The sequence below is a fragment of the Callospermophilus lateralis genome, chromosome 18, assembly GCF_048772815.1.
Source record: "Callospermophilus lateralis isolate mCalLat2 chromosome 18, mCalLat2.hap1, whole genome shotgun sequence".
Classification (NCBI taxonomy): domain Eukaryota; kingdom Metazoa; phylum Chordata; class Mammalia; order Rodentia; family Sciuridae; genus Callospermophilus; species Callospermophilus lateralis.
The window spans coordinates 45,725,341-45,736,890 of NC_135322.1; positions in this window are offsets into that span (position 1 = coordinate 45,725,341).

Below are 11,550 nucleotides of genomic sequence, written 5' to 3' on the forward strand. Positions count from 1 at the left end.
GTGTAAATCAACATTTGAATGCCATTTACAGCCACCTAAACATCAACTTTTAGGTCCCCTCAACCTTCTTCATAGCATAGTTTTGTTTACTACCCATTTCATATACTCATCAAGGCAGTTAACTCTTGAGTTTTTATCATCAACTTTACAAATAAGTTAATAGAGGTTGAGAATGGTTGTGGGACATTTCTAGTTCATTTGGTTTTTAAGAGATAAACCAGAACTCAAAGTTTGGTTATTAACTATGTGCCGTTCTTTCTCTTGACCCCGTTAACTAGATAATTCAACTATAACACAAAACAGCTGCATACACACTGATCTTGAAGACTAAGTCTCCCCAATTCAGACAGATAGTATTTTTTTTAGGTTTTATTTATTTTTTATTTTTTATTCTTTTCAGATATACATGACAGTAGAGTGTACTCTGATATATTATACATACATGGAGTATAACTTATTGTAATTGTGACCCTTTCTTGTATTTGTACGTGATGTCGAGTTTCACTGGTGGTTTATTCTTATATGAACATAGGAAAGTTACGTCAGATTCATTGTACTCTCTTTCCTAATCCCATACCCTGTACCTGCCCATCATTTCCCTTGTCTAATCCAGTCAATTTTTATTCTTCCCTTCCTCCCTTTTACTGTGAGTTAGCATCTACAGAGAGAATAATTGGTCTGTGGTTTTTGGGGATTGGCTTATTTCATGTTCCATGAGAGTTTCCAGATGGTAAGTTGTGCAGTTGTGGTTTCTTGCCTTACAGGAGGACACCAAAACCCTTATGTAAGACAATGGGACTAATTCTAGACCTACCTTGCTCACTTTTGCTCACCCTCATTTGCAAGCATCTAAGAGGAATTACTAAGGGATCCCTTGCACTCCCTAGGATTTCCTTAGCTTCCTTAGAATTCAATATGGCTGATGTTCTAGAGTAGAAATAATCTCCACAGCCTGGTAAATCTAACAAAACCAATTCCTCTAAATACGACATGCTTTCAAGTAGTGAAGAAAAATAATTCCTTTGGTTACTCATAAAGCTTCTCAATTAGGCAGGCAAGGTGAGAAATTAAAGTCTGCCTGCCTCGCCTGTCTTATATAATATTCATTAAGATTTAAGTCCCCATGATAGATTTCTTTGTTAGCATTTTTCATTATCCTTTCTTTATGGTCATTCTTCATTCAATTTTCAATCTATGTGACAGTACTTGCAGCTAAGGTAATTTGAATTAAATTTTCAAGCAAAATCTCTTTGAGTTTGTGTTTGTGAATTGCTATCAACTCGTTTTATTATGATCAAGATATTTGCTATCTGCTCTATTCCTTTATTCACTAATTTAGTGAGTTTATCAAAAAAGCAATCAAGTTTGTGTGGCATAACGTGTTCTTTATAAATTTAGCATGGCCCCAGAGAATGAATCTGCTATTTATTAACAAAGTAGGCAACAGAAGCACAAGGGTTTTTCCTTTCTTTTTTCTTTTCTTCTTCTTCTTCTTCTTTTTTTTTTAAGACACTCCTTAAGGGGACAGCTGCAGAGACTGATTTCTAGTTTGAAAGAGGAATTCACAGTCTGTTCTCTGTAAAGGGCTAGGGCCCCTGAGGCAAGGGGTGAGTCTCCTCAAACTCACATAGAAATCTCAAGTTTTGAAATAGAGTGGGTTTACAAAGGGCCATATCCCTGCGGTAAATCAAGGGCCTTGAAGTGTCTTGGATGTGGCATCTGAAATTCTGGTCAGAACCACAGGCCGTTAAGACCAAAGCTCACAGTGAGAGCCCAAGCTTACAGCCAGGCTTATTGCAATGCTAGGGGACCAGAAAGTTCCTGCCATCTGTCACACACTTTATGTATTAACCTTTTAATTGGTTTCATCATATTTTTTTTTCTGGGGATCTATTAAATTCAATTTCCTTAAAGGAATCTTACTTTGTTAAATGGGTTCTGAAAAATCTCATCTTTTTTCTTTTTGTTTTTGTTAAACTAAGGAAGGACATGATTAAATGAAATAAAATGTTTGGAAACTGCTAGTAAACAAATAGGTTTATTTTTAGATTAAATGGTTAATATGAAAAAAGCCTGCAATAGTTAAGTGCTATTTATATAATTTTAACAAACTTTGAGTTTTTGCTCACATAAATGCAGATACAGCAAATTAATAACTAGGAATATTCTTTTGAAAATATCTTGTGATGAATCTAATAAAGTTGACACTATTCCCATATTTTTAGAAAAAAGTAAAAGTATATTTCTGAAGTGCTATTGAATTTGAAGGAATTTTAATTATTAATTCAATTAATCTGAACTTTAGAAATACCAATTTTCAATATCATCTGTTGTGTCCACTAAGACACATACATTATATATGTGTATACACACCCTGACACATATTGATTATATCATACTTTCTGCTATAATAATGTAATTGTCATAATTTATTAACAATCCTGGATACCCTATTAGGAGTGCAGAAGGCCAGAAAGATTTGCATACCATTTTCACTACCTTTCTTTTGGCCAGAACTCAGTCATATGTCCTGAACATAATTTCAATGAAGAATAGCATATATAATCTGCCTCTGAGTTTGCAAAGAAAATTGATGAGCAATTTGTCTCAGTGGCTACAAAAATCCTAAAATAAACCAGTTTTACATGTTTCTGTTTGGGTGATCTAGCTTACTAAGGGTGACAGAAAACATAGACCAACTACAGAATCATGGAATATTGGCCTTGCAATACACCTTAAAGATAATCTAGCCAAGAGGGCAACATTTAAAAGAAAATGGACTCCTATACTCGAAAGTGTGATGATAGAAAATAAATTAAAGGAGCTGGTGATGTGGCTCAAGCGGTAGCGCGCTCGCCTGGCATGCGTGCGGCCCGGGTTCGATCCTCAGCACCACATACAGACAAAGATGTTGTGTCTGCCAAATACTAAAAAAAAAATATTAAAAAAAGGAAATAAATTAAAATTAGATAGTTAAAATGAAAACAAAAGAGAGAAAAAAATATCCAGAATCTTTGATTAAAGGTATGCACCCTTGCTTGACTGTGGTGGCGTGGCACACATCTGTCAGTGGGTAGGAGGTGAGGCAGGAAAATTTGAGTTCAAGCCAGCATCGGCAATTTAGCGAGGCCCTAAGCAACTCAGTGAGACCCTGTCTCTAAATTAAAAAAAAAAAAAAATGGACTGGACACGTGGCTCAGTGGTTAAGTGCCCTAAGAGTTTTTTTTTTTTTTTTTTCTTTTAAGATATGTATTCTTTGCAAAGCAGGACATAATTATGCACCCATTCAAAAAAGATGCTTTAAGAAAGCTAAACCTTATATCTTAAATTTCAAATGCTTTGATTACCAAGGAAATGATCTGAGCTCATGTTCATAGAACAAAGAGGACTTAATTCCATAATCTCTTTGTGGTAGTTTGTAATCTATAAAGAAATATAAACTTAACAATGAATAGTTATAGTACTTCCAGTACTATTACCACGACTATGGCTTTTAGGTGGTTTAGATGTGAAGAAGTCTAAAATGGGAAAAATTATTTTTTAATTATACAAAATATTTATTTTTATGAATAAAATAATATTTAACAACTAAAAATTTAAAGTATTATTGTACCTATTTTAATTAAAAATCAGTTGCATTTTATCAATCTTGTTAAGAAACCTGGGGTCTAATCAGACATGATGAAGATTTGGTCCTAATTTTTCCTCTATTAGGCATAGTCTCTCTGGTATAATTTCTAGGTCCTTAATCCACTTTGAGTTTTGTGCATAGTAAGAGATAGGAGTTTAGCTTCATTTTGCTGCATATGAATTTCCACTTTTCTCAGCACCGTTTGTGGAAGAAACTATTTTGCTTCCAAGGTATGTTTTTAGTTCCTTTGTCTAGTATGAGATAACTGTATTTATGTGGGTTTGTCTCTGTGTCTTCTATTCTGTACCATTGGTCTACATGTCTATTTTAGTGCCAATACCATGCCATTTTTGTTACTATAACTTTGTAGTAGAGTTTAAGTTCTGATATTGTGGTGCGTCTTGATTGACTCTTCTTGCCAAGTTTTGCTTTGGATATTTTGGGTGTCTTGTTTTTCCAAATGAATTTCATGATTGTCTTTCTATTTCTATAAGGAATTACTTTGGGTTTTTAATTGGAATTGCATTGGATCTGTATAGTGTTTGGGTAATATGCCCATTTTAACAATATTAATTTTGCCTCTCCAAGAGCATGGGAAATCTATCCATCCTCTAATGCCTTCTTCAATTTCTTTCTTTAGTGTTCTGTAGTTTTCATTATAAAGGTTTTTTTTACCTCTTTTGTTAAGTAGATTCTCAGGTTTCTTTTTTTTTTCCTTTTTTTGAAGCTATTATGAATGGGGTAGTTTCCCTAATTTCTCTTTGAAAGGATTCATCACTGATGTATAGAAATGCATTTGATTTATGGGTATTGATTTTATATCTTGCTACTTTGCTGAATTCATTTATTAATTCTTAAAGTTTTATGGTGGAGGTTTTTGCAAGAAATAAAATTAAGAATTAATAAATGGGATGGATTCAAACTGAAAAACTTCTTCTGAGAAAAACAAACAATCAATGAGGTGAAAAGAGTGCCCACATTGTGGGAGCAAATTTGATACTTCTCGAAAAAAAATATACAATCAATCAATAAATATAGAAAAAATGTTAACCATAATTAGAAATTAGAGAAATGCAAATCAAAACTACTCTAAGATTTTATCTCATGTCAGTCAGAATGGCAGTTACTAATAATACTGATAATAATAAATGTTTGCAAGGAAGTAGGGGAAAAGGCACACTCATACATTGCTGGTGGAATTGCAAATTGGTACATACACTATGGAAAGCAGTATGGAGATTCCTTAAAAACTTGGAATGGAACCACAACTTGACCCAGCTATCCCATTCCTCTGTCTATACCCAAAGGATGTAAAATCATCATACTATAGTAACACCGCCACATCAATGTTTCTAGCAGCTAAATTCACAATAGCTAAACTGTGGAACCAACCTAGATGTCATTTAATAGATAAGTTGATAAAGAAACGGTGGTATATATACACGATGGAATATTATTTAGCATTAAAAGAGAGTATAATTATGTCATTTGCAGGTAAATGGATGAAGTTTGGAGTATATCATGCTAAGAGAAGTAAGCCAATCCCAAATAATCAAAGTCCAAATGTTCTCTCTGATAAGTGGAAGCTGATCCATAATGGGTGGGAGCATGGGAAAAATGTAGAAACTATGATTGGGCAAAGGGGATAGCAGGGTGGGGTATGGGGGCAGGAATGATGGTGGAATGAGATAGACATTATTACCCTGTATGACTGCACATATGGTGCAATGCTACATCATATACAATTGGAGAAATGAAAAGTTGTGCTACAATTCTGTACAATGAATCAAAATGAATTCTGCTGTCATATATACTTAATTAAATAAATAATTTTTAAAAATCAGTTGCAGGTAAAATGAAATAATTTTCTTCTCTACCTATTATACTTATGTTATTGAAGATACATAATTTTTGAACTTATCTTTAGAGATTGAGAGGTTTTCCTAATAGTTAGTGTATATCTGTTGAATAAGGCAGTAATGAAACAATGAAATAATTAAAAATGTTTGGAATAAGTTAACTGATTAACTATAAGCAGTACTTTTTCTCTGTTGTGAGAATATATAGCATTTATCACCAACTTCAATAGTAACAGTTAATTAATTTAGTTTACACTAATATGACATCCCTTTATAACTAAGAACTGTTTTAAGTTTTATTTAGTGTTCCTCAACAATCATTTTTTTCTATTATTTTAATTCAATGTGACATTATCATTTCTCTCTCAATTGCATATAGATAATTTGAAACATGTAGGGGAGTTACGTAATGTTTTCCAGACTCAAAATCTACACTCTTGGACTCCAGGCAAGATTAGGATTTGGACTTGTCTTCCAAACTATTTGGGCTCAGTCAGGATATCAAATTTTCCAACTAAATGCAAAGATATTTCTTTAACTAGAATGATGAACATCTGCAAAAATAAAACCAAATATATTATTCAGTCTTTCAACTGACAAGTAGATATACATCCTGACTTTTGGTTTCCAGGAATTAATTATGAGAAGATTGGACTGAATTTTGGACTGAATTTTGAAAGAGTTTTCCATCACCTGCTTTTTGCATGGATGACTTATTTCCAAATAATACCCTGTATTTATCCTACATACCTCTTGTACAAAGTGCCTGAGGTATTCAATACCCTAATGAGTTTGGACCAAATAAAAAACCTACATAATAACATTAGAAACAGATGTTTTCCTATAAGATCTTTTGATTAAATTGGAGAAAATGATATTATCATGCATCAAAAAAATTAAGTCAACTTATTTTTTTAAAGAAATCCCACTCTAATACCAAATTCTTCTTGTCACATCCAATGAACTTGCTGGTATGAGCTGTGTCACCATAACTCTGTTACATTTTGCTTTTATTATGTTACAAAAATGATTTACATCCAATTATTTTATGTCAGTCTAATTATTAAAATGAGGTGGGCATCACAAAATACTATAAAGTGGTTTTCATATGTAGTTAGAAAGGAATGATATAATACAAATACATGCATTTTGCATAATGTTTTCAGCATCTACAAATATTGTATTCTCAAAGGCAGCCACACGAATTTTCAAATACAATATAAAATTTCAGTACCCTTTGTGGAATTATAAGCACCATAGTGACACAGATCATGTGGAACATTGGGGAAATAAAAACACACAATGACTAGTTTCTCACAGCATTCTTTTTCCCAGAATTTACTCAAATCCTAGAGAATGAACACACACACACACACACACACACACACACACACAATTTTTTTTAAACTTAACACATCTACAGGCTTTATTAAGTAGTGAGCTTTCTGAGAAATATCAAAGGAGCTATTATCTTCCCAAGTTTAAATACTATCTATAACATTATCTCTACTTACAACCACCAAATAAAAGAAGAGGAAAGAAAGTGGGGGAAAAGATCAGCTCTCCCAGAAGCATGCTTATTGTCAAGTGTCTTTGGAATATCTTTTGTGTTAGAGTTGGGATCATCCTCCTGTGGCTACTTTAAGCCATAGTTATTCCAAAACCGTAGAAAGAAATTTCACACATCACAACTCAAATGTGAAAATACAGTTGTAATTGCTTTCATCTTGCTCCACATCCCTCTCTTTCTTGGTCACAAATGGCAGGAAAGGCTCAGATGTATTTAAAATTAGGTTATTTTGAAATTTTCTGGTTTGCTTTAATACTTTCAAAATGATTTATCACACCATTTATTTTTTTCATAATGTATTTAATTATGTATTCATATACATCATTGGTGATTCATGTAATTATTTATTCTCTGGTAATTATCCAATACTATTACCATTTATTTATTTATTTTACAGCTCCTTTTTTTCTGTTCTGCTTGTTGAAATGTCTTTGAGGTTGCCTCCTATGGCCTATTGATATATCTTTTTAAAAGCACATTATTTTCTGGTATTGCAAAAATATTCAGTTTGTATGTTTCCTGTCCAAATTCTAGAATCAATGCTTTCTGCAAAGAGTCTCCTGTATCTCTTTTCATTAAAGAAGTATATTTATCTGGGCTCAAAGTGTGCTCATTCTATTTGAGTATTTCTTCTTGTAGTCTCCTCTAAGGAAATGCACTTAGGAAAACATGTATGTAAACATAAATTCATACATGTACATTTAGACTTATATATGTATATATATTCACATATAAATATTTATATTTGTATCATTCCACTAAATCAATATCGGTTTACACTGATGTGCCTGACTGTGATCCAGCATCACGGGATTTAATCTTGTGTTCTTCTTACTTGTGGTGTCTTTCTTTAACAATGAAAAATCTAGCACTAACTATGCAATTTTTTTAAACATTGAAATAAATGTAAAGTTATGCCAGAATTACTAACTAGTACCCCTACAATAAACAGAATTACAAGTATATTAGAGCTTTTTTCTACACTTCTCTTGGTATTTACCTCTGTATTTTGTGAAAACATTATTTTCCATAATTATTTGGGTTAGATATTATCTCCCTTATCTTTTGCAATATGTCTTATTTGTAGTAGATGCATCCATGATAATCTGCATTGTATCCTGTTTTCCCCAGTAAACTTTTGGCTTATTTGTTTATTTATTTATTTGAGTTCTGGGGCCACTTTCTAGGTGTTGGGGAGGGGTGGATTTCCTAAGTAGATCACCATGTCATTTATTGCTCAACATGTCATCTATATCAAAATGAAAAAGCTTTTATTATTATTATGTTTTTGCAGTTTATGTTTTTTTCTTCATCTTTCCTTTTCTTCCCTAATTGCACTTGGTAGGGCTATCAGTGTGATGAAAGAGTAGAATCAAGAGAACTTCTTTGACTAGATATCAAACAGAAGAAAAGTAACCACACTCTCAGCACTGAATATGTTTCTAGCTATCAATACTCTTCATTAATTTCTTCATATATTTATGTGTCTTACAATCTATTTTTAAGTCAAACATGCATTACAGGGCATTAGATGCTAAGTGAAGATTATCTTTTAAAATCTATATACCTGAACATGTCTTTGTTCTCCATGGCTTTGGCATTTGGATTTGTTAATCTGCTTTGAAGTTGAACTTGGTTTCATGCTTTATTGCATTTAGATGGAGAACTACAAAGGCTGATTGCTCACTTCTGGATTCCCACTGATTTCCAAAATTACCTTTATGTGATATTAAATAAAATGATTGTAAGATGTTCTATTTTCTTCCATTAAAAAGTATAACCTCTTTTCCTAAAGTTAAATGTGGGCTGGCTTTGCTACAATCTGTGAGTATAGAAGTGGAAATGATAGACCTATTCCTTAAGAGAGCTTTTCACTGATGCTCATAGAAACTCTGAAATCATCACTGTGTGTCTGAGTCCAGGGAAATTCGCTACAGGATTAGGGACATATGTCCATGTTAAGTCCTCCTGTTCTCTCAACAACCATAAGCTGTTGCAATACCTTCAGTCACTGTTTGAAGAGTGACATTAGCCAAAACCAGAATAAAAACTGTCCAACTGAACACTGCCTGAATTGCCGGTCCACAAAACTGACCACAGGATGTATGGTAGCTACAAGAGACAAGCAATTTCATTGTGTTATTTGTCTTCTATTTCCAGCACAGAGAACCAGAAGGATTTGTTCTTTGCTTTGGATTAGCACCCCTTTATATTTGTTCTTTCCCTAGCCTGTGGGTCTTATCTTTTGATTACTGAAATTAAATGTTATAACATTGAAAACTCTGGTAGTATATCTCCACAGAGCCCACTTTCAAGACAATTGATTCACTGTAGACAATCTGTCTATATAATTTAAAATTCAGACATAAGCAATGAACCATTTGTCTGAGCTTGAAATCCTGAGCAGTGAACACATTGATTTCAATTGGTAGAGAAAGCAGGTCGTATGTGGACTAATGATCCATGGAGCATTGGCTCAATATCACATAAGTATTATCCATATTATCATTTGCTAACCACAGTGGTTCTTTTCCATTTATATCCATCACTAATTCATGACTTAGGATTCTTTCCTCTTCTAATTTGATCTTACCTGAGGCTGTTGCAGATATTTATTCCCACAAAGTATTAAACAGCCTTACAAAATCTGAAATAATTAGTTACCAAGTTAATCACTACCAACTTTACATTCTTAGTTTGTAATCAACACTTCTTTACACCAAATATTAACTTATTTTGTATGATGTGATAGAAGCTCCTTAAGGGGACAATTTTCTTTGTCTACATAGGTGTAAGTGAAAGGGATTGCAGCTGCTAGGTCTCCAGAATTATATGAAGAAAATGTGTTTTATAAATATATCTACCAATGTTCTGTTATTAAAAACATGTTTTCTTTTTTTTTACTTTGGAATTATTTTTTATTGATTGTTCAAAACATTACAGAGCTCATGATATATCATCTTTCATACATTTGACTCAATTGGGTTATGAACTCCCATTTTTACCCCAAATACAAATTGCAGAATCACATCGGTTACACACTCACATTTTTACATAATGGCATATTAGTGACTGTTGTATTCTGCTACCATTCCTATCCCCTACTATCCCCCCTCCCCTCCCCTCCCCTCCCATCTTCCCTCTCTACCTCCTCTGCTGTAAAAATATGTTTACTTCAAAATTCTCACATCATTTTCAGGATAAAAATCCAGACTATCTTATGAAGCCATATAGTATGTGGCTTCTGAGAAATTTACTAGCTTTATTAATAATCACATCCAATTACATTAAGTCCTCAAAAGCACATTCACTCCCTGCACACACAGTGAGCAACACATATCTATCTATTTTATGGTGGAACTGTTTTCTGTCTTGCCTTATATGACAAATTCTATACATATTTTCAAGATAGAATGTCTCCATGACTTTCCCAGGATCACAATAAACTCTTGTTTTCTCTGTGATATCAGAATATGGGCATGTAGTTCCATAAACACATTCTACATGGCATGGCAATTGCTCATTCACAAGTTAAATTATTGGGCTGGGGATATAGCTGAGTTGGTAGAGTGCTTGCCTCTCATGCAAGACCCTGGGTTCAAGCCCCAGGACCACACACACACACACACACACACACACACACACACAAATTACAAGTTAAATTATTTAAAGGTCAGAAGCCTACTCATATTATTATTCATTTAAAGGAAACCTGGAACATAGTGGTCTTACTGTTTTCTAAAGTTAAAGAGCCAAGGCCATGGTTACATGGTTACATGGTTACATCATGTGTGTGTGTGTGTGTGTGTGTGTGTGTGTGTATGTATGTATGTATATATACATCATATATACATATATACACAGAATACATATATGAAACAGAAATGAGTATTAAATTTTGGGTAAGAAGAACAAACTCTTTGAAGCCCTGGAGTTGCTCTTGCAAATGTGTTCCAATTTGTTATTATGAAGTTATTAATCTCTAAGATTTGTCATTGATTAATATAAAGCTATATATTGGCTATAAGTCAAACAAATGTAATTAACATTAGCCAAATGTCAACCAAGAATCTTAGGACAAAACTGTCAATTGCAGCAATAACTTATATTGGATGCTTCTGTTTTTTTCAATGATTGATCATAGGAAAGAATTGACATGACATCAAGAACATGAGAATTGAAAATTTCCCCACTAAATTGTTTAGTGTATGTTTTTCTATGTGTATCTCTGGTTCCTATTCTCCTATATTTGGGGTAAAAACCTAGTTTCTAATAAGGGTTTCAAATCTACCCTACTCTTGTTCCCTGGCTTTTGAATTCAGACTCTTCCCACTTCATTCCTATCCCATTAATAGGAACTAAATAATCTAGAAATGAAAAATCAAAGTCTTATTCATACATAGACAATTGAGCTGAAGCTACCCTGTAAAATAATTTATGAAATTTTAGAAAGAAAACAGAAAACCAGTCTTTTCTTTGTAAAGAGATAC